Genomic DNA, 26,757 nt, shown 5'->3' on the forward strand with positions numbered 1-26,757 from the left:
GCAATAAGTTGCTTATATGTTCCCTTTTAAAACATATTCCCAGAATATGTTTATGTCTCTTGGCCAGGAAGCTCTACTTTGTAATGTCCAAATAAACATATGAAAGAGAAAAGAGCTAATGGAATGAAAGAATGAACCATGAGGGCCATAATATTATTACCTTAAACCACCCAATTCATTTTATATTCATCTGGATAAAGGTGAAAAGAGAGATGAGGAGGCCTGGACTAGCAGATAGTCCTATGTCTAGGGGCTCTTTGATGAAAGGTCTTGAAGAGAAGAGCCATCCAGTAAGCAGCATCATGAGAGATTGCTTCAAACCCTCTCCCACTCTACCCATTGACCCTCAGTGTTTCCAACCCAAGGAGAACTGGGTAAGTACAGGTTTGGGGCTACTCTCTCTGGAGTGGCTGCCCTTGGGAGATCTGATTTTAAGAATAGTTTAGAGATGGAAGACCTGAAGCTCATGACCAAGAGGGTCATGTTATTTTGGGCTCCCTGAGGTCCTGGGCTCTGTTCCCCTGTGTAGACTCCACTCTCACCTGGAGCTGCTGCTGAACCTCCCCATCAGTCACGCCTGACATGTGGACATGAGTGACCTTGGTCATAAACGTAGGCAGGTGAGAGTGGGGGTGAGCATACGTCCACTCTCGCTCAGGCAAAGACAAGTGGGAGGAGGTCCAGATTGGGAAGAAAAAGATAAGTCTTTGCGAGGAACCATGGCTTCAGAGTTCCTGCAACTGTCCAAAGAATGATATAACTCTGAACTCTTTATTCCACCAAATAGGAAGTCTTATCATTCCACAGTGCTGCTTTAGGATTTGAATGTGGAAGACAACGCGTAGTTGTTTTGAAGCTGCGCAACCCAGATCCCATGGATGTTACTGTCTATTGATTAAGGTAATTTTGTTGGTGAAACCTCTGATGATGTGAAACTTTTGATGAGGCTTTGGGAAGGAAAGAAAGTGAAAAGGATTGTTCTGTCCCGTATTTCACTCTCACCCTGTGCCGATGCCTGTGTCTCCTGCTTGTGGCATGAGCACGGTCAGGTCTTTACTCATTTGTTTGTTGAGTGACATCGCTTTTTACGACAGCATTTTGTTCCACTGGGCAATGATTGATATGCACTTTACAAAGGAATGCACTATGAGATCTGTTGCCAACCCATCTCCCTGAAAGGCCAGTGTCTAGTGACAGATGCAATATCTAGAGCTGCTGGAGGATGCTGGGTCCTTGTTGAAGGCAACCACTTTTGCACAAGCTGCCTCACAACTTCAGTAATATTGGAGCTTAGAGACAACCATGCAAGAATAAAAGAGGGGAAAGATCGGACAAGTGTATGGTCATCCTTAAGATCACAGGCCTGCTGGCAGCCTAGACTTGTCTTCTCCCACATGGGTAAGAGCTAATTGCAGCCCACTGGGATTCAGCAGTAATTAATTAATCTGAGCAAGTGTGTCCGTTAAACTCTACTATCTGCTTCTCATGGCACTTGCCATGATATTTAGAAGTAAATACGTGCTCCAGGGTCGAACAGTTTGTATGCTGGAAAAATTTCCAAGAACTACTCACTTGAGCTTTTCATAAATTCCTTGATAAATTAATTTCTAAGTCCTTGACTCTTGCCCATGGAAATGTGGCTGATGTCCTAAATCCTGACATAGATCTGTCCCTGATTCTAGAGATCTTTCCTTGCTCTGAATCCCTACAGGAATTTTGTTTATGTCACTCATCACATTTCATCCGGAATGTCCTAGTAATATCTATCCTGCTCCAGAATTAAACTCTTGTAGTAGACCTTTAGCTGAGTATGCGTGTATGCCCTACTTTCCTAACCATACAGTCTATTTCTGATGGTGATAGGGCCTTTTACTTCTTTATTTCCCTCCCCACATCTTCTCCCTTCCTTTCTCTCCCATTAACTTATCCACTACTATTTGAATATGTACTAAGGGGGAGAGATGCTAATAGGATCTGGATATATATCTATATATATGGCTAAGAATATGGTTTGAAAAACAAATTCAATTAAAGAAGAACTCTGGATACAAATATGGTCTCACAGACTTTTACAGACTTTTACTTATACTCTGTTTTTTATAGCAATACATTTAAATTACTCTGTAATTTTTTTTTTTTTTTTTGCCATTTCTTGGGCTGTTCCTGCGGCATATGGAGGTTCCCAGGCTAGGGGTCTAATCGGAGCTGTAGCCACTGGCCTATGCCAGAGCCACAGCAACGCGGGATCTGAGCCACGTCTGCAACCTACACCACAGCTCACGGCAATGCCAGATCCTTAACCCACTGAGCAAGGCCAGGGATTGAACTCGCAACCTCATGGTTCCTAGTCGGATTCATTAACCACTGAGCCATGATGGGAACTCTGTAATTTTTTTTTACTGTTTCGGCAGTTGTGCAGTTGTGAAGTCCTTTTCCTTGTCCACAATTATCCTATAGACTTTAGCGATAAAGTCGACTATAATTTATGTATGTTTGAAAGTTAAACTAGCATCAAAAGTTACAACTAACATGACCCATTACCCCAAGCACACTGATATGCAAATAGAATAGAAAGGATCCAGTTCTCCTGGCACTACCAGTGGGCAGTTTCTAAGGAAAAGGCATCATTTATCTTTCTGGAGCAGCCCAGATATTTTCAGAGCGTAGGCTAAAATCCCGTTGTGTGGAGGAAATGGAGAGGCCAAAGATAAACAGAGTAAGTTTTATTGGAATTCTCATTGAAAAAAAAATTACAGAAAACCAGTAAAAATGAGTAGAGATCAATAGTCAATATTAAAACAGTCAAGCAAAAATAAATATACAGAAAACAGCAGAAGTGAAAATAGGTCAATCATCATTAAAACAGTTCAAGGGAAAAGAATTAAACTATTGATCCAACTGAGGGATGTCAGCCACATATGGAAAGGAGGCAACTAGGCATTTTTTTTTAGTTGCTTGCTTGTATTTTATTAGGCATTTTCTAGTATTTTCTCTCTTGAAGGGGCTGGTTTTAGACTAACATCTGAAGGGAGAGGGGGAGAAAAAGGAAGAGACAGGGAAGAGAGAGAGGAAGGGGGAATAAGTAATATTTCATGAACTATTTTTTTAACATGCTAAGCGCTTTGTTAGGCATGGATATGCATTATTTCACTTAATTCTTACAATCTTCCCTTAGGGCGCATTACTTCTCCCCATTTTGAAGATAAAGAGGCTCACAGCGTCTAAATGACTTGCCCCTGGTCTCGAAGTTGGAGTGGCAGAGAGATGAGTAACCATCTCTGTTCCAAAGCCCCCCCTTTGCTCCGAGATGGGATTTTTCTCTGCCCCACCTGCAACGTGGAAAACACCTCTGTGGCTTCATGGCTCCGAGGAGGTGTGGCTCGAGCCCACTCAAGGATACCTTTTTTGGAGCTTGGGAGTAGAGCAATCTGGACCACATTTCCAAGAGGGGAAGTCTGATTTGACTATTTCTTCTTTGTTTCAGAAGAAAGACCACACGGGAGAAAGGAGGCCTGGCGGGACTAAAACGTGGGCCTCCTCGATGGGTGGGCTATAAATAGTCCCCTAGAGCATGGTCGTTAATAGAAAATGGAGAAAATGTATGAGAGACAGACAGGTGCACACCCAGAAGTGCATGTAAATCAGTGATTACAAAAATGAATCAACTCTTGGCACCTAGATTCCCTGGCTATCAAAATCTAAAAGTAAAGAAACAAACAGACACCACGCACGAAGCAAAGCTGTAGCTAAATCCATTCTCCAGCACGCTCCCAGCTCCACAGGCTAACGTGTTCTATCCTGATGGCCCCTTCTTAGTTGATGATTTTTCACAATGTATTTCATGGCTTCCATCCCTACATGAGACTTTATTACTATCACATAGGAATAAAAAGCCATAAAGCACTAGAGTGAATTTATCTTGGTCGGATGCAAAACTTATTTTCTTCACATGACTTCACAACCATTTCAAAGCTAACCAATCATTTCATGCTACATTAAGGAACATTTTAAACTACACATAAGTGACAGGAAGCACACTTAAATTGTGACATCACAAATTAACAAGATTTTATCCTTCAACAATGTTCTTAGCTACAGGGACCAGGAAACAAGACCAGAAGACACTCAGCAACACTCAACCACTGAATTCACCAAAAACAAAGGACATTGGGGAGAATTCCTGGAGAAAAGCTCATTACTTTGACACTGGACTTGGAAACACATGAGGAAAGACAGAAGACAGACAAATCACTGATACAAATTGAAACCAGGGGGACTATTTCCAGCCACTGGTTTCAACTTTTTCCCTAGGAAGCGTTCTTATGTGCCCACTGCCAGCTTCTAGACCTTTCACATTGGAGCAGATGGGGGGCTGGGAGGACTCATCACCTGCTTGCACTAAGTCAGCATTACGCTTTCTACACCTAAATAACAAAAAAGAAAGAGAGAAAAAGAAGAAGACAGAAAAAACCTATTGCCTGCTAAGGGTTCACACGTGCTAACTGCACATCCACAGACCTTCACGGAGGCTGACACCGCCCCACCCCCATCTGCAGAAGCAAATGTCTAACTGTGCCAGAAACAAGGCTGCACGCTAAACCCCTGTGATCTAAGTACCTCCGGTCCAGAACCCGAGAACATTCTTTAAGCGGCATTAAAGTGACATTGCTCTTGGAATTTTTAATACACTTAAAAGTGGCCACACTGAAACCCCAGTCTCTGGGACCCCTGAGAACTCAATGCCTGCCGTTTGCCTGGCTTTCGAAAAACAAACTTGGACTGCCTATTTACCAGTTCCTGAAAAAGCATCCCAGACTATTTAAACCCTGCCTTCTGTTTTTTGAAACATACTGTATTATTCAAATTCAAATAAGAGAAACAAAGCACTTGAGTTTCTTGTCAGGAGTGAGGTCTAGGCAAGCTTTTCCCACCTAGAAGTGACAATAAAGAAAATCTTGCTTTATGGGACTCACAGCAAGGGGACTGGAAATAGTTAAGGGAAAGGAAGTGCAGACATAAATTCAATCATCATGCATGAAACATGCAAATGATTTAAGCCCTGCATTTGAAACTCTAGTTTATATTCATTAATCTCAGGTTGCACTTTTGAAGGAGGAAGACATGCTAATTGGGTCCAGATTAATGCACTCCCAAACCTCTCCAATTTGTTTTTAGGGGAGGGTTAAATGATATGTATTAAAATAAACACAGCTGCTCCTCCGCCTCCACCTCCCTCCCACTCCGCCTCGACCTCCACCCCAGCTGCCTCACCTCCCCAGCCTCACTCCACTCCCAGCTGCCTCACGGCCTCCTCCGCCACACCTCTCCTTCCTTTAGAAAAGGAATGGCAAGGCCCCAACATTTTCCTTTTGAAAATACATTGGAAGAACAACTTTGTCTCTTAGCCTTTTCAGTACTGTCCCTTTCCCCGCAAGCCAGCAAACCCCAGAAAGAGACTGATCACATTTTCAAGCCTGCTGGTGCCTACCAGTGGCAGCAAGGACGCCCCCAGATGGGCAAGCGGCCTCGCGTGTCCACGGACAGCGGTTCTTTCTACATGTTTGGGCCTGGGTCCTTGGACCAGTAAGTACTGAAGGGCAGTTTCAGAGCATCCCGGGCACATGCTTGCTTGAAGCCCAAGTTGCTGTAGGTTGGCGTGGCAATCCTGTGACTCAGGTATGTGGGAGACCAGGTCAGTGAGAGACAGCTTGGGCTTGCGTGTTGCTGCTCTTCCTCTGTGGCTCCCCGGCCTAGAGCGGGGCTGGGGCGGGGGGTTCGAAAGCATCCCTCCACTCCCCCCGCCCCAACCCCCAGCAGACTTATCCTTAAAAGAAGAACGTTTTTTCTGTTTGTTTATCTGAGACTTGAGTTTGGGACAGAAGGAAATAACATGTTTTAGGGCCAATGCTAACTCGTGAATAATGGAGTTTTGAAAACAGTAAAATACTACCCTCTTGCTTTTTTAGACCCCATCTTTAGGAAAACAGAACAAAGGAAGAACTACGGGTGGCTGCTGGGAACAGACTCGGGCACAGGGCTCGACAGAGAGGATGCTCTCTGAAAGAGCAGACCATTAAGGAGTTAAAAAGAGAGAGAGGGCTTCAAACTAATTTCACACCGAAAGTGATGTTTAATTTAAATCATGCTCTTCCCAAAGGGAAAAGGTTGGTCTCATCACTGGGCTCATATCCTCCTCCCCCTTCTCCTTCCGTATGAATTGAACATTCAGATTGACCATTAATCATGATGTGACACATTCTTTTTTCCCAGGTCCAAAACTCAAATGAAAGCCTCGGACCACATCTGCGAACCCCCTGGCTGGCCAGTCCTCCCCACCGCTGTGCACAACAGGGAGAAGACGCGAACGAGGGCACACACACACACACACACAGACAGAGATCACCGGACACACGCCAACAAAGACACACAGCTATGAACGGGCACGGGCTCGGCGGCCTCCCCGCTCCGGCGGATGGTGGTGGCGCGGTCGCAGAGGTACAGGGAGTCACAGTAAATACCAACAAGGACGGAGACGCTTATCAAGTCTGCCGGCAGCCTGACAGATGCTCTCGGGCTGGGGAAGGCACTTAGGACAATCATCGCTCCTAAAAGAGAAAATGATTATACGCTACCCAAACCCTAAGTACAAGCTAAAGATATTCACCTCGTTGAAGCCATTCCTCAACTAGCCCCTTGGCACTTGCTGGAATGATTCGCAGCACGAGCTCTACTTTCTCATTTTCTGCTGACTCCATGTGGGTAATTCCTTTCTCGTGATTAAAAGTGAGCTTGGCAGAGCCTTCAAAGCGGCCGTAGGTGTGGGGAGGCTCCCAGGGCATCCTTTGTCTGAGGCAGGTGGCTAATCATTCATCAGTGGCCGGACGGGCGGGCCCGGGGAATAGTCAGGCACCTAAAAATAATTTTTTAAAGGCAAACTTTATAGAGAGCTTTATGTAAACATATTTTTATAATAAAACATGCAGTGGACGGATGAAATGAACTGTTTACCTTGGAAAAGAATAGGCAGGCTTTTCTCTTCCAATAATCACTCCGGCCTTTCTGAATGTCATCCAGAAGCGATTCTGCCTCCTTCGGCTTATCCAGCATCTGAGGCTGTGAGATAACCCTCGGAGCACTGGCCTCCTTCTCTGGCCCCTCCATTATTAGCCTCCTGGTGGGTGAGATAGAATACAGTGAATGTAATAATCGGACTTCACACAACAGGCTCGCTCTCTCTTTTAAATGGAAAATCCCCTTATTACAAAACAAGGGGTGTTCTTTTTCTTCTACCTTTAAGTAGGACTGCCACATTCATTGCTTTTTTACAAAAACGCAGCTGCTTTTTAAGCTACAGATAAATAGAATCTGCTAGGCGGTAATTCGACTCAGTCTGAATGCATTATTTTCTAAGACACTTTGGCGAGGCGCTTTTTATTATAAACTGGAATGAACAAGGAAGGTCCTTTTCTCTTCTAATTATGAATGTGTTTTGTTCCCTACTATTAACCTACAATGTCAGATTGATCTTCTTCTTTTTCTGCAGCCATTTCGATAAATCAACATTTTTTTTTCTTTTGGAAAATTAGAGGGCTGATGATTAAGTCTTCATGGACTTCAGTGACAAAAATAAAAACAGCACGAGGGAGATGGGAATGCAAATGCTGTGACCATAAATAAAGACAATGAAGTGGCCCTCTGATGTCCAAGGGCCTATATTTTGACATGGCAACTTAAAAGTGATTTATTTGTTAATGTCATGTTAATTCATTTTAGTAAAAATAAGGCTTTCCAGGTATGTTTTCATAAAGCTGATCTTGTATTGATTCACTTGGAAAGGTAGGAGGCATAACATTAACAGTTCTATGCGGAGGCCCAGACCCCTGGTGTCCGTTGTATATGTGTTCATTACGCATCATCGTCTGGTCTGTAACTTTCTCAGGCTTCCCCTCCCTTCTGGAAGCAATGCAATTCCAACAAAAGAGGGACCACTGTGATGACGCATGTTCAGTTGGCATTTCTGCTGCCATCAAGTCCAAAGATAAACACTGAGGAAAACGGCAAGTTCCTAATCATATCAAAAGGCAGTCTAGAGACTCTGCCTGCCTAGCTGTTGGTTTAATTCTGATCCCAATGTTGGTATTTCTGACTATAATATTACAGGAGGCCACGGTGGCTATGCTCTCTGTCTATATGGATATATCGCCTCGCCAAGGAGAGGAAATCCCAAGGGTAACAGTGGGGTTCCAATTAAGGACAAACAAATGCTCTGAACACCGCCAGGAAGTGGAGACTGTCAGTATATCACAGAAGCCCGGGCAGGTGCCCACGCCGGAATCTACACACTTAGTGCCGATGCTGTCATTTTCCTTCCTTCAGCAGTGATGGAGAGCAAAGTGCTGAAGGGGACTCTGTGTGACAGAACATTTCAGAACCATTTATTCTTGTTTGTTTATGTTATTTTAAATTTATTTCCAATAAGGGTGATGGGGGGAACCAAAGGAGCTCTGAGCAAAACATAAAGGCTTTCATAGAAGAATCTGTGCGGGGATCACATGCCTATTCAAGAGGCCTTAGAGAGAGAGAGTGAGAGTACCTTGAAATCATATTTCCTTCTAATGCCATGCAGCCTTTCCTGGGCAGTTCTGTTTGAGATTTTTTTCAAGGGGGTAATTTATTTCAGGGGAGATGCGGACCAAAATTTCATAACACCCACTATAGGAAGAAATATATTTGCCATGAACAGTGGTGACAGAGCTTTTGAGATTCTACCACTCTGCTTAGATTTGAATCAATTTTCTGTCTTCCGATACGCCGGGGACAAATGAGGCCCCGTCAGGTGGCTGGCCTTGGCGTAAGAGATTAAGTGGAGCTGTAGCAACACAAGCCCAGTTTACCCAGAATAAATAACCAAGCCCCTTCACCAAGAAACAAATGGAAGTATATTAGGCACTGCTATATGAGTGAAATTGAATCCTTAGGTGTCAATATCTTCATTGGGCTAAGGCCATGGTAATAAGCTTGCTTTGGCAATGAAGCATATTTATTTTGGTAATCTTGAGATGTGAAGTAAATAGAAGCAGCAAAAAGATCTTAGCTATATATCTGAAGGAATTTCATCTCCTAGATATCCTGATTTAGAAACATGAGGTTTTACTGGGTTACTCACGAAAAATACCTTTGAACTTCTGCTTTCTTCAGTCCCTTCTTTCATCCTGGTAAATCATTAATACAGACGAAAGACACCCTAGACAGGGCTGAATGGGAGCTTGTGAGCCCAGCACAGAATCACCATTTCTGCCCCTGTATTATTATTTTAAGGTAATAAGCATGACCTTAGGTGAAGATAATATCAGCCACTAGCCAGAACTCTTGGCTCTTTTTAAACTTTCAACATCATTAAATACGTAACTCCCCTGAAAGCACCTCTATGATGCTGGAGAGAAGAATGACCATCTTGTTGAAGAGGACCCAGCGGGAGAGGGCTTTACCATTGGGGCTTCTTTTCATTATTTCTTTGAGAAAAGAGCAGGAGAAGGAGAAGCAAAGTAAGAAGAAAGGAGGAAGAGGAGGTGGAGGAGAAGAGGAAAGAAGAGGAGAAAATGTCAAAGACCCAAAATGTCAGAGTTCAACAAATGAAGTATTTTCCTCCTTTTCATTGAAAAACAACTCTCTTTGTACATTGCCCCGCCACTTACAAGCAAACTCAGTTTTCACCACTCTAAGCCTCGCTTTCTGCTCCTGTAAATCAAAGGTAGTCGTGCCTGTCTTCTGGGGCTCCCAGAAGGTTACGGGAGGCCACTTGAGTTCCCTTTGACACACCTGCTATGAGCAGTTATCCCATACGGAACAGCTGTTCGTATTCCCAGCGCTGCTAAGCAGACGTCTCACTCCCCCTGTGCCTCTACCTGGAAGCTCCTGATTAGCTCCCCAACCATCCCCCAAACGTAAGAACAGCCAGCCACGCAGAATAACTCATGACACATGGGACCCGACACCCCGTCGTTCCCTTCTTCCACCAGAGTCAAATCACTTTGCGCTTTCAGTGAAAGGTCTGGACGTTGATTTTACTTTACCTCCAAGTCCTGAGGGGTGGGGAAGATGATCTACCTGAAAACGGGGAAGAGGAGGCAGGAAATGTGGAATCATCAGAGCTAGTGGGCCAAGCTACTCTGGCTCGTAGGGAGAGCCGTTTCCAGTTTACTGAGATGACGACCCCAGGGAGAAACTGGGATGCGTTTTGTTCCGGAGTTGGTGCCTTCAGAGGCTGAATTCAGGTCTTCATGCACTCCTCACACACGGGTGCAGATACACACGCAGACGTGCACACACCTGACACACACGTTCATTAACAACCTATTCGGTGGACTGCAGCTCCTTTCAAGGGACAGACCTCTAGTTACCTCACCTGAAAGTCTACACTCTTCCTCAGCTAGTGGTAAAACCACTGTGCTGCACTGCACATACTGGGTGATCTGATTGTGCGAAACTGCCCAAATGGCTGTCTCTATTAAAAACAAAACAAACCAGCCAACCATACCCAGGTTCTAAGAGAACAAGACCAGGACTGTGACTCTACTGTTGAGATGAACTGAATTTCAAATGACAAAATGGGAACTTCAAAAAACACTCGTATCCTTAAATGTACTGTGTATGTTTCCTTTTAACTTTCATTAACACCATAATTTTTGTTTTCTAAAATGGCAGCCATAAGCTATATTATAAAGATAAACTCTGGCATCAGTTTATTCAGTTTCTTTCAAGAAAAAAGTACACTGTTGTGAATTTTAAAGAGTCTGCTCTTTATCCTCTTCCCTCTAAACCTATTTTCTGAATAGAGTTGTTTGAAATAATCTCATTTTCATAAAGCCAAATATCTTATGATGATCTAACTCGACCATTACCGAACAAGCAAAAACAGACTCTTAGAAGGGTAACTTCAAAAAGATTTTTCTCCTCCTGGTGGCTGTCTGCCCATGAACAGAGTCTCCAGAAAGAGGCTCCAAGCTCCGCTGACCACAGGAACCAAGCCAAGATTCTAATCACCGCTGCAGAAGGCAGTACAAAGGCGATGGATGGGAGCAACAAAACGTGTTGAATTTGGTGTTTCCTACAAACGAGAAAACACCGACGTCTCCCCTGCATCACATGCAGCATGGAGGTGCTCTAAATATGAAAAGTAAGCCAAGCCTTTTAACTCCTTGACAAGGCTTCCTGACATCCAACACTTTGGTGAGGTCAAGAAATGTGTCCTCAGCTTCTGTTTTCTGGTCTCCTTCAGGGAACACGGGGCCGCCCAGCTGCCTTTTAGCAAGTCACACTTGGATGACTCCTGTCCTGACTGGGAGAGTGTGTTCTTTGCATTTGGACTCACAGAAGAAAAACCCAAATCAACTTAACACAGAAGAAATTCACCTATTTTTGCCTCTTGCATTCTGCAAGAGTGCCCGCAGTAGGGCTGAAAAAGTCTTATATAGTGAAGATGACTGAGGCATAAATCTTATAGGTAAAAACTGAGATGGAAGATGGAGGTGAAATCTACAAGCTAATTAAACTCAACAGGGGCTTCTCAAAAGACATCATGCCCACGAAGCGTCCCCCTGCTAATGTTTTGCTTTTGAAGGGGCAATAAGTGGAAAGTTGTCATGGTTGTAGGTTCCACGGTGTGATCCTTTAGCAAAACCTGAGGAGGGGAAAAAAGATTAGATGCATGGATTTCTGTGCTGAATAGATGCCAGAGCCGAGATGCAAAGAATAGATAAGTTAGCGATTCGGGGAACTAAATTTGAAGCCAGCCAGTAAAACGGATTGAACCTTATTACCTCTAGTCACTGAGAAATTCCCGAGACAGTTGGATGCAATTTGAAAAGGTCAGAAAAATATTTCCTGCACAGCATTACTGCTTCATGGTTTAAGGGTGTACATTTGTGAGATGCCAGCTCTAATCATTTTTATTGACTTTGCTTTCCAGAGACAGACAGACGGTCTGGGAGGCAAGACCAATAGAGAAGAGAAAGGCGATCTTGCAAATGAAAATCTCTCTTATTTTGTCCTCTCACTTGTAACTGTGAACAACCCCAAATCTTGCCCATTTGAGGAGAAATTACACCAACTTCACTGAAGGACAGAATGGAAATGAAATCTAGGAGAGTCTCACTATGATGCTGGTAAGGCTATCTTATTGTAATTGCTATTTATTTAGCCTCTACTATATGCTAAGCATTGTGAAAGGTAAAACATACTTCACTTTTAGCCCAAGTGTGAATATTTAAAACGAAACACCTTAAAAAACACCAGAGTATGGATATTAACTTATTGATTAAGTAATATCCATAAATGAAAAAGGAAAATACACAGGGTGAAAATTAAACAAAAAATTAAATGCAAAGGATGGAAATTAAATAAAACATATAAATATATACTCGAGATACTGTTTTAATGAAGGCTTTTGTGATTAGAGTCATTCTCTTTTTTCTTTAAATGTGCCTTGTATGAAATAGGAACCTTTGTTAGCAAATACATTTGCGAGCTTCTTTTCTTTTTTCTTTTGGCGTGCAGCTGTAAGTCAAAGCTGACTGTTCAATACAGAATGGCATGATCCTTTCTAAGCCTGCAATGGTTTAATTAACATCTGGCTTTTCTGTCTGGGAAACAGCCATGTGTTTTGGAGGCAAACACAAACCTATTTACTCTTCTCCTGCTTAGCAGCGAGGCTGCACTTTTTAATGGCCTTGAGACCTGACTGCATGCTTTTCTACGATGCTCTGGCTCCATGAAGATGGCCTGGAAGCTCGCTAGGGCCTTTCAATCAGCAAAATGGCTTTTCCTCTAGAAAGTCTTCGTACTGGGCAACTCCACACCTAGTGAGAGATTCAGGAATTTCACATTGTACCCCATAATCAACAAGGCCACCAATACCGCCAGCACTAGAAGCTTTTCATAGTCTCAGGTACGGAAAAGACAAGTGAAAAAGCCAGCTCATTAGCTAGACGTCTGAATTCTTGGCAGTAAGGGTAAAAATATCAAGCTTCTGGATGACTCTCTTCCTACTTTACTGAATATCTTGCATCAGGTTAATATAGGCAGTAACATTTGGTGGATTTTTAAAATTTTTCATCTCGTGCAAAATTTGCCCCCAAATCAGTGTTTACTGAAAGTCTGTGATGGTATAAAGGCTTCCAGGGACTCGCTGGCATTTCAGAGGATGCCAGCGAACCATTTAAAGCTCGAGCTTGTCCACATCTTCATTTCACAGGAGCTGCAATACCAGCAGAACGAGTATCTAGTGTGTGCATCTTTGCATTTCCATTACCTAAATTCTCCATAAAGGAAAACTTTGAGCCCTTCTCAAAGCCATTGATATCATTAATGCTGCTGATGATACTAACAATCCTAAAAGTAAGCATAATGATGAGACTAGAAGGAAAGACCATTAACTGAGCATTTTATTAGGCGTGGGCACCACGTAAAGACCTCATCTCCTTTAATCCTCGGAGCCACCTTCAAAAATTAAGTGTGATTTTTTTTTTTCCCTCTCACATGACCCACAGGGAGAATGAGATTCAGGAGGTCAAGAAGCTCATCCAGGTCAGAAAACGAGCAGGAACTGATGTGGATGTTAAGTCCCGCTCCTCCGACTGTAGCTCCTATCGTTTCAAAGCTGTGTACCTTCAGCCACGCTCAAGACCAAGCAGTGCTACTCCTCTCAGACCAGGCAGCACTTCTGGAGCTGTGCCGAGCCAGTTTCACTCCTCTTACAGATGGAGTCAAGCCACCAACCGCAGCCACCTTCTAGAGCTACTACAGGCTAATAGTTGTTGATGGATCTCCCTTCTGTCCTCATGGAGTTTAGTTCTCGAAGGGGCATAATACACTCATAGCGGGCTCCTTAATCGAATCGCTTGGTTCGCCTGCACCTCATCCATTCTGGAGCCTAAGTGTACGCAAATTGCTTTTCTATTTGAATCACCTTTGAATGATGTACAGAGAAGAGCAAGAAGGGAAAGTTTTCTCTCAGCTGGGCTGCCTTAAGATCGAATGTGTTCGCTCAAGGAACCCTTCTCCTAACACAACTTTAAAAGAGAAAATGTGTAGCAATTTTGTTATTGTCACCTACAAATAAGTAGAATGAAAAGGAAAAAATGATGGGTCATAAAGTTTAGGACATAAACTATCACAGGTCTTTTATTTCAACAGAATGTACCCAACACAGCCAGGTTTCAACAAAATGTTATTTTCCTGTTAACTGACAGTTACCTATTCTAACCAATTTACCAAATGTCTTCCCAGTAACCATGCTTCCCATCTGGAGGGAGGTGATGACTACCAAGTGTTGAAAAGCTGGTTGGCAGCCCCAGAACACGTGGCCCAGGTACCTGTCTTCACCTGAGTTTTGGAGGCTGACGCTGAGCCCCTTCTGCCTGGAAGGGAGCTTGGCTTACTCGTCAGGCTCCCTTCCAGGAGGAGACCTTTCTCCCCACCCCGAAAGGGGGCGCTCCTCCTCAGAGCTGCCTTAGAGCTCGAGAGGTACTGAAGTGAACCAAGAGGGGAAGCAGCAGCAGCTGGGCTGTACTTCTCGAGGGCTGAAGATACTGCTGGGGTCTAAAACGGAGAGCCTTTAAACACAGAAACGGAATGAGGTGCAGCTGTTGAAGGTGGGGAGAGGACGAGGTACAGAGGAGGCGGGACACTGCAGGAACTGAAGTCTGGAGTGTGCATCCCCCAGCGCTTCTGATTCCTCGCTTTTCTCAAGCACGTGACAGGGCAGAGAACAATGCAGAGGAGTGGGGAAATGGGGGGCTTTTCTTCGCACCCCTGAAGTGCTGGGGAACCAAAGAAGTCCAATTCCTCACCAAAGAAAAATGCAAAACCTTCTCCAAGGGGACCTAAGTTTTAATATCTCCTGTTGAGGAGTCAGTTTTGAAGCCTTGGGTATCTTCTAAAGAAGATGCTGGCAAAATGGTTTCAGACAGATTGGCTGACTTCTGTGTTTTTTAAAAAAGGGCAACCTACTCTCCAAACCAATCGCAATGCCATTTTAAAAAATGGAGGAAAACATCAAGCTAGCTTATTATATGAAATTCCTCTCTCACCTGATTCTTCCTGTCAGCACAAACGCCGTTTCAGGCACTAATGTCTTTGCAATTAACTTTTGAGAAATGATGCGAAGGAATGATGAAATACAATTAAAACATGGTATTCGTAGCAATAGAAGCGGTTAGTCCACCTCAGACACTGCGGAGAAGGAAAACAGCCTTTCCTTTCTCCTCTCTGGACCAAAGAGTAATTTAGTGGTTGCTGAAAACCTATTATTAGATTTGTATTTTAATTATTCTTCCACCATTTCAATGTCACAATGTTAAATGCTTTGTGTACCTGGCTGTTCTTCTCAAGAGGATTCTGGCTGCATGAGAACTCAGATGTTACTCCAGTCCATTTTCTTTGAATTATAGGAATCTCCAGAGTATTTTCTTTCCTACACTGGGAGAGAGCATGGCTTAAATTTTTCTGAATAATTTTCAAAATCAAATTTGAAAGTTTTCATGAGAGATGATCCTCCCTGGTGGGTGATATGAAGCATAACCTAAGGGGAAAACATGAAAATAATTAGCATAAAACATATTAGCATATAGATGCCTTTGAAATAATAAACAGCAGAAAAACCAAAATGCTTATCCCCCAAAGAAAGTTAAGAGAAAATAGGAAATTAACGTACACTTCTCGCATGACAACCCCGGCCTGAAAGCCAAACAGAATATTCTCATTCTGTGAAGAATGGGATGACCAGGGAAATGGAGAAATAATCCCCAGACCAACCCTCCTTTGCTCATTATCACAGCATCAGTATTCTCTATTTGCCTTTCACCGCAGGCCAGCCCTGCTCTCGTTTAAACTGAAAAAATTAGCACGAAAACATGTATCTTCCTTTTATTTCCTCTCAGAGCCACCACCAAGAACTGGTCTAGTATCCTCTTTTTTTTTTTCTATGTTTTTTCCCTCCTTCAGATAACTTTCTATCCTTCCCAAGATGACCTAAGAGATGCCAGGCTTGGAGTTCCCATTGCAGCACAGCAGAACTGAATCTGAAAAGTATCCATGAGGATGCAGGTTTGATCCCTGGCCCTACTCAGTGGTTAAGGATCCGGCATTGCTGTGAGCTATGGTGTAGGTGGCATATGTGGCTCGGATCCCTCGTTGCTGTTGCTGTGGCTGTGGCATAGGCTGGCAGCTGTGGCCTGATTCAACTCCTAATCTGGGAATTTCCATATGCTGCAGTTTGGCCCTAAAAAAAAAAAAAACGAAAGAAAGAAAGAAAGAAAACGGCAGGCTTGGCTTGGTCATTTCAACCATCAAGACAACTAAAGGGCCCCTGGAACAGGGCTTTGTGTTTGTTAACAAGGGACCATTGATTCTTTTTTATACCTCAGATTGGTACAGCCTCTCCAGGTGGTAAGAGAACACGAAGTGTTGTGATACGAAGAATAGGGTGTTCAGAGTCAACCCTCATTTACAGATCTGATCTGGGTAACCTTGGAAAAGTTCATTAACACTCTGTTTTTAGTTTTCTCAGCTACAAAATAGTGACAGTGTTGTCTACTTTTCGGAGTGGCTGGGTAACAATCAGAGGTTATACAGGTATCCCCTGATTTTCGAAAGTTTATGCCAATTCGCTCGTACAAAAGACATGCATTAGTACTTTTATTTATTTATTTATTTTGTCTTTTTGCTATTTCTTGGGTCGCTCCCGCGGCATATGGAGGTTCCCAGGCTAGGGGTCGAATCGGAGCTGCAGCCCCCGGCCTACGCCAGAGCCACAGCAACGCGGGATCCGAGCCGTGTCTGCAACCTACACCACAGCTCATGGCAATGCTGGATCCTTAACCCACTGAGCAAGGGCAGGGACCAAACCCGCAACCTCATGGTTCCTAGTCGGATTCGTTAACCACTGCGCCACGACGGGAACTCCAGTACTTTAATATATATAACTCACTGAAAGAAATCCAAAGAGGATTTTGGCTTTTATGAATCAAGGAGAAAAGCAAAGATAGTATTTAGTGTTTGTTTTACAGTGATCCATCCTGGAGACAGTGCATCCCAGCAGCAAGCTCCTTTCCCCGGGAACCACACTCAGTATCTAGGCATCAAGTCACCATAGCTTTGAACTTTGTTTGTGGGCATCTGTGTTTTACCTCAATTTATTCTGTGTCTCTTACCAAGATGTCTCCTGAGGTCACTGCTTCTTTGCTTTACGCCCATTTAGGCTTACAAAAGGTTTCTTAGAAACACTCTACTTTTGGATAGCGGGGGGTGGGGGAAACCTGTGTATGTAAAACTGGAATAAAGTACATGCTCAATAAAGGTAGCTCAACTCCCTTTCCTTGATGGTTTTAGTGAAAATTCTGTCGTTCAGAGATCCTGAGATTTGATAAGGCGACTTTCTAAACACGCATTTCCAGCCCCACTTGGGATATATGTGGGTGAATGTATGGCCAAAAGACAGCCATTAAGGAGCGATGCCACAAAATATGTTTTGTTCTGGATCCCTGGTGGCAGGGGATTAGGAAGGTGGCAGTATAAATGGCACTGAAAATAATAAAGTCAGGAAAAATAAAGATACTACCGAAATACTTCCTCGCATGAAGCCAAGAGTGGGGGTTTAAATTTAACTTTGCAGCAACTGACAGGGGTCCACAACTGTCTCATGTGGTGAGGCAGTAAGGATTTGTCAATCACATCTTAAATTATGCAACACAGGTGAATTCTCTGGAAAGTCCATGTCGGGCTATCGAACGCAGTCCATGTCCCTAGATTTGGACACATCTACACTATTTCAGTTCTTATACTATATCACTGCTTTTAATGGCTGTCAATCCAGCATCCAGAACTCTAAGAAGGGGTCCTGTGCCAATAGCACTATTTGATTTTCTCAGTTTGTCTTCAAACCTTCAAATGATGCTAGTGACTTAACAAACATTGTATGTTTTCATCTCTTGGTGTGTAAAACAGCAAAGGACAAAATACTGAATTCCGTAGAAACTGGAAATTCCAATTTGGCTTATGTCACTTCATTTTCTCTGTGAAGCATAGTCTTGAACCTACCCTTTATTATTAATACCCGCTTATGGATCAACAGTTGCTTTTCCAGTAAAACATACCCATCAATTTCTTGAAAATTTTTTTTTTTTTGGTCTTTTGTCCTTTTAGGGCCACACCTGCAGCACATGGAGGTTCCTAGGCTAGAGGGCCAATTGGAGCTGTAGCCAGCAGCCTATGCCAGAGCCACAGCAATGCCAGATCTGAGCCGCGTATGTGACCTACACCACAGCTCACAGCAACGCCAGATCCTTAACCCACTGAGCGAGGCCAGGGATCGAACCTGCAACCTCATAGTTCCTAGACGGATTCGTTTCTGCTGCACCACGACGGGAACTCCAATTTCCTGAATGTTTATATTGCCTCATCAAGACCTAGCACACCACTGACACATGAGATAGGGATGGGGGAAAACTAAGAAAGAGAACCCCTCCTATGCACGTTTTCGTGACAAGTGTGCTACCTGGTGGAGTTTGTGATTAGCAGACGGCTGCGTGTGTTTTGGCTGTTTGGTGCGAACATGGAGAGCCGGCCCTCTGCTCACCTTTTCCTGTTCAACTTTAGCGCAGCCACCGTCCACCAGGAGACAGACATCATCTCCGGGACCCTCCTGCTCAATGTCATTTAATCCTCATCTTTTCTACGCACTCAGGCCTAAGAGAGGCCTAGTTGATTTCCCTTTAGGGCCAGTTTAAGAAAGAAAAGGTGTAGAAAGACACAGCCCATTGAATAAACCAAAATCTAGTGTTTCTTTGGCTTTCAGGATTTGAAAATATTTTGACTGCCTGCATGCCTTCTGAGAATGGCTCCTCTGGCTATAAAGGGAAAGGGTCTGTTGCACAAATCAAATAAAAACACCTGTATACAGAGGTATTCTCAACACTCTACCAGTCACGTGGTAAGACATTCTCTTCTGAAACCCAAAAAGGATTTCAGGCTCTACAGATTTGTGCCCATAAGGATATTCTGACGTGTTAGAAGGCCTTATTTTACAGCTAATGATGTGCAGATGTGTTTGTTTTAGCAACATTTTCAGAGTTTAAAACCATTTGAGGTGAGTAACAGGGAATGAGTTCTGTATTTCTGCAAACTCTAATATCTTTTTTCTGTTTTACCTATGTTCCCAGATCATTCTTCCCCAAAGTTCCTGCTTTCAGAATTTAGAGTCAGAGCTTGATCAAATAAAAATAAACTTTTCAAGTCTACCTCCACTGGTTATTTATTTATTTATTTATTTAGGCTGCACCTGTGGCATGTGGGAGTTCCCAGGCCAGGGATCTAACCCTCACCACGGCAGTGACCAACACTGTGCAGCGACAGTGCCGGATCCTTAACCCAATGAGCCACCAGGGGACCCTTCCGCTGGTTATTTTTAATATTCAGTTGGTAGACTTTTATTTGTTCTTTATATAATCAAAATATTTTTCTTTTTTCTTTTTTTTTAAATTTTTTTTTTATTTTCCCACTGTACAGCAAGGGGGTCAGGTTATCCTTACATGTATACATTACAATTACACAAAATATTTTTCTTTACTCTCACATCAAAATAGTCACAGTCACAAAAATTTACTTTGACACTAACATTTCCTTGATTAAAAACATAAATGTAAAAGGTTAAACCTTTGTCATCAAAAAATATATATGTATATACATATACACACATATGTGTATACACACACATATTCTTCAAATATTCTCAATAATTAAGAAAATAAGTTAACAAAAATACCAACATTCACCAAGATATCAGTCCTTCTAGGATGAAGAGAGCATCCAGATTGGGGATATCTGATAGAAAACAACAATCGCTAGTTGGTAATAGTAATGATTGAGTCACATTTGCTTCAGTTCTCTTAAATCATCTTTTCCCATCTCTCACTTCCTCTTGTGCCTGCAGTGACTAAACTCTCAACACTGCACTTACAGAGAAGTCCTTCTCGTTATCTTGACTGTTTTGTCACCTAGTAAACTGTTGCTTAAATAAAACCTAGCATAGTCCCATTTCTCATGCCATCCAATGACGCATATAATTTGTAAAAACCATGTCCCATTCATCTCGTCAGCTTTAAAGCTGTTAAGACTTATTTGGGTGATGTCGCAGTAACACTGCAATGCTAGAAACAAGAATGAATAGAACTTTTCCATCACTAGGACTTTTTCCTCACCTAATTCCACGACCTGAGCAACCAAGATATCCTTAAGTAGGTAAATGGATAAACTGTGATGCACCCAGACGATAGAATATACTTAGCAATAAAAATAAAGGAGCTATCAAGCTAGAAAAGACATGAAGGAACCTCAGATGCACATCACTGCGTGAAAGACGCCAACCTGAAAACAGCTATAGACTGCCTGATTCCAACTATATGACATTCTGGAAAAGGCAGAACTATGGACACAGAAAAGATCAGTGGTTGCAAAGGTGGGGCTGGGGAGAGACGAATAGGACGGGCACAGAGAATTTTAGGGCCATAAAAATACTCTGATATTATAATGATGGACATTCGTCACTATACATGCGTCTACACCCACAGAATGTATGACATCAAGAGTTGAACCTTAGGTAAACCTTGGACTTTGGGTTATTGTGATGCATCAGTGTAGGCTCATTCTTAGTAAAAAATGTATTGCTCTGCTGAGGGATACTGATAATGGGAGAGGCTATGCAATGTGAGGGCAGGGGTTATATGAGGAAATCTCTGTACCTTCCTTTCAACTTTGTTGTAAATCTAAAACTGCTCTCAAACAATAAAATCTTTAAAAAAAAAAATCCCATGGCCTTCCAATATTACTGGCCTTGCTATATTATGATCCTGATGAAAAATCAAATATTCTCCACCCTATACCCTGAATACCTGGTTGCCTTTTGGCCTGCTAGAAGAGCTTGGGAACAGCTGGAAGCCAACGTCTGAGAAGCCTTTTCTAAGGTCACGACCTGGAGGTGATGGAGAAGAGACGCAGGAGAGAATGTCTACATTCCTGCAGGGCAGGCTCAATCACTGGTGAGTTCAAAAAAGTCTTTTCCAACATTTGTTCTCTGAAGATGGGGCATGCCTGCCGGTGTTATTAAAACTCTATGTAGCACTAATAATCACACAGATCTCCCATTTATTATTGTGATACACAATCTGAGCATTAGATTCTGAACCTTAGATTTGTCCCATCCTGGCAAGACGATTTGTTTCCTCTATACTTGCAACGTCAGCCACAGAGGGTTCTGGAAAGAAGAAAACATAGAAGAGGTGCCTTATAAACAGTCAAGTGGTCTGTAAGTGTTGGTGGTGTTTTTCCGAGATACAGTTATCATGGTGTTGGTGGCGATGATGACAATGATTGTTAGATGTGGACCAGCTGATGTCCTAACATGCGAAAGGGAAGGCATGAGAAGCAAGCTGGAGTACCATGACAAGGTCCAAGGGTGTCATTTAAATCACACACAATTTTGTTTCTCTGACTCTGAATGGGAAGAATCTTGGGCTCATCCAAAAGTTCTTGTGTAAAATGGATTTCTTCAGCTTTCTCCCAGTGTATTTTTTGTTTTTTTTGGTCTTTTGTCTTTTTAGGGCTGAACCTGCGGCATAGGGAGATTCCCAGGCTAGGGGTCCAATCGAAGCTACAGCTGCCAACCTACACCACAGCAACTTGGTATCTGAGCCGTGCCTGCGACCTACACCACAGCTCGTGGCAACGCCAGATCCTTAACCCACTGAGCAAGGCCAGGGATAGTACCTGCATCCTCATGGATGCTAGTCAAATTTGTCTCCACCGAGCCATGATGGGAACTCTTCTTCTAGTGTATTTGAATATGCTTACAAGGAATAGGTGCCTAATAACAGAAGCCATTTCTTGAGCTTTGCTCTTATGTACGTAGCATTGCTCAGCAATTCTGCATTAATTATCTCATGTAGGTAGTTGTGGCAGGAATTGATATCCTACCATAATATCAAAATTGCATAGTATATGAATGCATGTTATATACAAGGAATATATAGGACGATATAAATCCAAAATAAAACTATTTCATTTTTAAAGGGATTTCATGGAGATGATAAATTCAGGAAAAAAAGGATTGCAGGAAGATTCATTGGAACATGTGAACTAATTGGAGGAGGTGTTAGGAAAAATTGGCAAAATAATGCTGCTTTATGGATGGACAAGAGGAAAGGTTTCAGGGAAAATCGCTGATAATGACATAATTCCCCATTCTAGTGAAGATACGCTTCCCATGGCCATGGAACGCTGTTCCCTCAGTACACAAATGCATCCTTGCAAACTCTACTAGTCTTCTGAAGATCTGTTAGCCACTACATTCTATATTCTGTCCACTGCCTGATTACCTCCATGTCTAGAGGTGATTTTTGCCAATTAGTAGGAATTAACAATTCCATTCTGATACTCACCTGGAACAAAGACTACACCACCATGGAAGATCTGTGCGGAAGCATAGAAACTAATCTTTTTTTCTTTTTCTTTTTCTTTTTATGGCCACGCCTGCAGCATACAGAATTTCCTGGGCCAGGGTCAAACTGGAGCTGCAGCTCCTGGCCTACGCCACAGCCACGGCAACACAGGATCTGAGCCGCATCTCGGACCTACACCGCAGCTTGCGGCAATGCAGGACTTAACCCACTGAGCAAGGCCAGGGGTTTAACCTGCAACGTCATGGACTCTATGTTGGGTCCTTAAGCCGACAATGGGGGCCACAGTGAGAACTCCCTATAAATTAATCTTTAATCAACCCAAGTAAACCCAGTTGGGCAGACACATTTGTTGCTATGTTCTAAGTTCTATGTTTTGATTTCAACTCTAAATTAGATTATTCCATCACCCTTTGCATCAGTAAGAGTGACACCTGAGTAACTATGAGTAAGCCAAGGTAGAATCCCCAATACCAATCATTCCATTTAGCTTGACAATATGTTTTAGACTTATTAACATAACATTTTAACTAGCACAGAAAGGTGACATATTTATTTACAGCATTTATTACCTAGGTTTCTTTCCACAGAGGGGCAAGTAGGCAAATCAATGATGAGGGTAATACAAAATAAGAAAAGTGATTGTCTCTACAGATTCCCACTTCTTAGAGTAAAATACGAGTAATTATTCTTGCACCACTGAGTTGAATGAATAGCATACTTAAGAATAGCACAGAACTAATAAATCATGGTTATGTGATGATTTTTGCTAATTGAAAGGGTGGATGAATTCCTGAGATGACTTACTGTCAAATCCTGGGAGCCACATTTAACAGCACATGAAAGGGCAGGCTACGAGGGCAGGCTGATGAGTGTGAATCTCGGCTGTGTCTTGGCTCTGTCATGCCATAGCATTGGGGCTCAGATGCCCTATCCATTAAATAGGGTGAATACTAGCCTCCCCAACCAAAGGTCCCTGTGAGCACCTAGAACAGTGCCTGGCACACAGCAAATACGGTATAGGAATTAGGTATGACCATCATTATTCACCATCATATATTCATCATTTAAGAGACAAAAGGAAATCTCCATGTTATGTCAGTTTTAGCACGAGGGGGAATTAAACACCATTTCATTATCTCAGTGATAGCCAATTTATTCGATATTGCACATAGCACGCTTACCATGTGCCAAGCAGTACAATATTAAATGAGGCAGGAAAATTTCTTGTCCTTATAGATTTCACCTTATAGGGGGATTATAGACAAACAAACGTATCCTGTGATGTCTATAATGACGAGGACTAAGGAGAAAACCAAAGGAAGGTAGGGAAATGTGAGTGACCCTTACTCTGCCTCCACGTTCAGCTGTGTTTGACAAAAAGGCTCACTGCAGGCCACGCTCTTCCTCTGAAAGGAATTCTCAGGCTGACATTCTAGGTAACTGGTTCATTGAGAGCCCAACCGTTTGCATGCCACAAAAATAATCCAGCATATGAAGGCATCCAGAAAGACATATGTACACTGGTTTCCTAAAATGTAATGTGTATGTAATTTCCCGAATGGCTGGTTGTCACATCCATCTGGTCTTATTTCCATAGCACTTGAATGCACTACGAGGATATAAACCCTAAAAGCTAGAAAACAGAATTTAAATATCCAAACACACACGAGGTGTGTTTTCAAAAGCCGCAGAAAAGCGAGCACTGTGATAACTTCATTAACTTCTCAGCCACAATGAGAGTGAGCTGAGACGAGGCATAAAGGCCAGAGAACATAAAAGACATGCCACTGGCAGACCTCATTAAATGGGCTTAAGAGAAGCTTGACAAACTAATGACAAAAATCTAACTTGGAATTTCTGGACATAAGAACCCTGACCAAATCCAAACACACCAAAACGCTACCATGAGTACTATCTGAAATGGCAGCAACTTGATGTCAGCTAGGTCCACGTCGTTTATGAATCAAAGCCTGGGGACGGATGTTGTCCTATTCAACCACACTGCATAAGAAATCGTGTTCCATGTGGTTTGGGCTTGGGCTCTGGTCCTATTTAAATTGCACAGACGGGGTAGGTTCCTAAATTAACAGTGGTCTCCAGGGAGATGCTCATCCAGCTGCATATACTGAAAAATGCATGGCTACAATCTAGACACCACACTGTTCAGAAAGCACCTTGTCTACTAGTTTCTCTTTCTCTAGAAGACCTTTCCTGTTTCCAAATTCTGTCCGCACCTATGGAGTCTGGACAATGTTCATTTGTACTTACTCACATGTTAGAACTCACTAGTTGCTCTGCGTGTGTGTATATCCATTCCAACTGCTTTAACGCTCCTTGAGTGGAAGAGCATTCACAGTCATGAAATAATAGCACTTGCGTGTGCCCTGCACCGTGGGAAGAGCCTTACAAATAAATATTGTTGGTTCTCATATCAATCTTATTATGCTCAACCCAAACTTATAGATAAGCAAGCTAAAATTCAAATAATTTGCCCCGCCTCTAATTAGTGAAGAACCAATCATCTATAGCCAGGCCATCCAATTTCAAAGACCACATTTGGCTTACACTACTCAGTGCAGGAAGGAATAAATTCTGGTGGAATGAGTACATGAATGGACAAATGCATCACTTAATATCTTTAGAATTAAAGGAAGAATTATTTACCAGCGAAGCTCTACTGCTGTTGCAGTAACAGGGATACAATGACAGGAGAGTGACTTAAAATCTGTGAAGGTACTGCATCTTATCTTTCCATATTTCTATTCTACATATCTACAGTGCTTTTTCCAATACCTCACAAATACAAGGTATTTGTAAGATATTTGTTGAATAAGTGACTGTTTTAACCCAACACAATAAATTACAAGTGAGTAAAAGGGCATGTTTGGGTCATTTTTCTTTTCCTAGACTAGCTCCTTATGTGAAGGAAGAATACATTTTTCTGGAATCTGGCTCTAGGTACTAATTTCTTGAGAAATCCCTAGGTGTGCATTCATGTTTAGACATTTGGGCCTTTTTCCAGGCCTGAGGAAGACCTAAATTCCAGGTTCCAGCTTTTCCAAATATGGCCCACACCTTTTCCACATGAGCCCCAGTGACAGCTGTGGAAATGATAATGTCTACCCATTGTGAACCATGCGATCAGTCAGACTGTCTTAATAAAGGTTTATTGACGAGAAGCAAATTCCACTCCACCTGTCAAAACCTGAGTAATGCCCTGGAATTTATAATACGCTCATCCCTGGGTCCTCTACGAAAATGTCATATTCTTTTAGGACAGACCTCTGGCAACATTGCATATGGAGAAACAGCATCATTAGGTTCTTTTTTTCCAAACGGTGCAGATAAAGACTCTGAGTATATTCTCCTGCCTTCCTTCACCTCACTCCACCCCAAGAGACAGTGGGTGAGTCATTTAACCTCTCCGCACATCTCATTTATAAGGAAGAACGTAATGCCATTTGCCCTACCTAGTTACTGTGAAGATTATGGATGATCATGTGCAGAGCATAATTTTTGAGCTCTGAACTGTTACATAGCTGTAAGAAACTACTGGAAAAGAAGGAAGCCAGACGTTCATGAACCACATACCCTGGGAAGCCAGGTGTTTAATTTCCTTCTTATGTAAATGATCCGCGTATGGGTACACACACGCATGCATACATATACACCTGGGGCAAAATGAGCTTGTATATACACTGGTGGGAAATTTGCATCACTTTACTGCATAAAACTAAGAGTTAATGAATGGCACATTAAAAGCATTTCTCTAATGGCCTCTGCTGGTTTTTAATGCAGAGCTACTGTATTTTATACAGTAATTATACCTGCTATTTATTGTTAACTTGATGGGCACTGGGTTAAGGTGTTTACATACATTACATAGTTTATTCAGCATAACATCCTACAAGTAGGCATCGTTCTCTCTCTGGTCCATGGATACACCAAGGCCCAGAAGAATTAAGAAAATGCTCCAAGGTCACACTGCCTGGCAAATGACAGAAGCAAAATCTGCATTCAGGTCTGCCTGTCCTCAAAGCTTTGTTTACCAATTCAAATCCCAGTCATTGGAAATTTGCATTAATTCAAGTGTAGCATATGTTAGGCTTTTCAGGGAGCAAGTTCAAATGAATTCTATCCTTTGTAAAATGTTAGCGTTCCTTTGACCAGAATGTAAACTGAAGAAAAATATGCAATTTTTTTTTTCAAAATAACCAAGAGCTTTAAAATTTTTAAAATGTCTTCA

General features: G+C 42.5%; 1 long non-coding RNA gene across 8 annotated transcripts in view; it reads right to left on the reverse strand.

Moving 5' to 3' along the window:
* Positions 1 to 26,757, reverse strand: part of LOC125131506 (uncharacterized) — a 150,915-nt gene that overhangs the window by 43,074 nt on the left and 81,084 nt on the right. For 6 of the 8 annotated variants that reach the window (XR_007135937.1, XR_007135941.1, XR_007135940.1 and 3 more), the window contains 4 exons: positions 15,373 to 15,580; positions 7,009 to 7,171; positions 6,665 to 6,910; positions 2,709 to 3,022 (listed from right to left, as the gene is read on the reverse strand). This is a non-coding gene — a long non-coding RNA (uncharacterized LOC125131506). Of the gene's footprint in view, positions 1 to 2,708; positions 3,023 to 6,664; positions 6,911 to 7,008; positions 7,172 to 15,372; positions 15,581 to 20,945; positions 21,308 to 26,757 lie in introns of those variants that run through there. The other 2 variants (XR_007135939.1, XR_007135936.1) reach the window with 2 other exon arrangements.

Source organism: Phacochoerus africanus, chromosome 7 (assembly GCF_016906955.1).
Source record: "Phacochoerus africanus isolate WHEZ1 chromosome 7, ROS_Pafr_v1, whole genome shotgun sequence".
Classification (NCBI taxonomy): domain Eukaryota; kingdom Metazoa; phylum Chordata; class Mammalia; order Artiodactyla; family Suidae; genus Phacochoerus; species Phacochoerus africanus.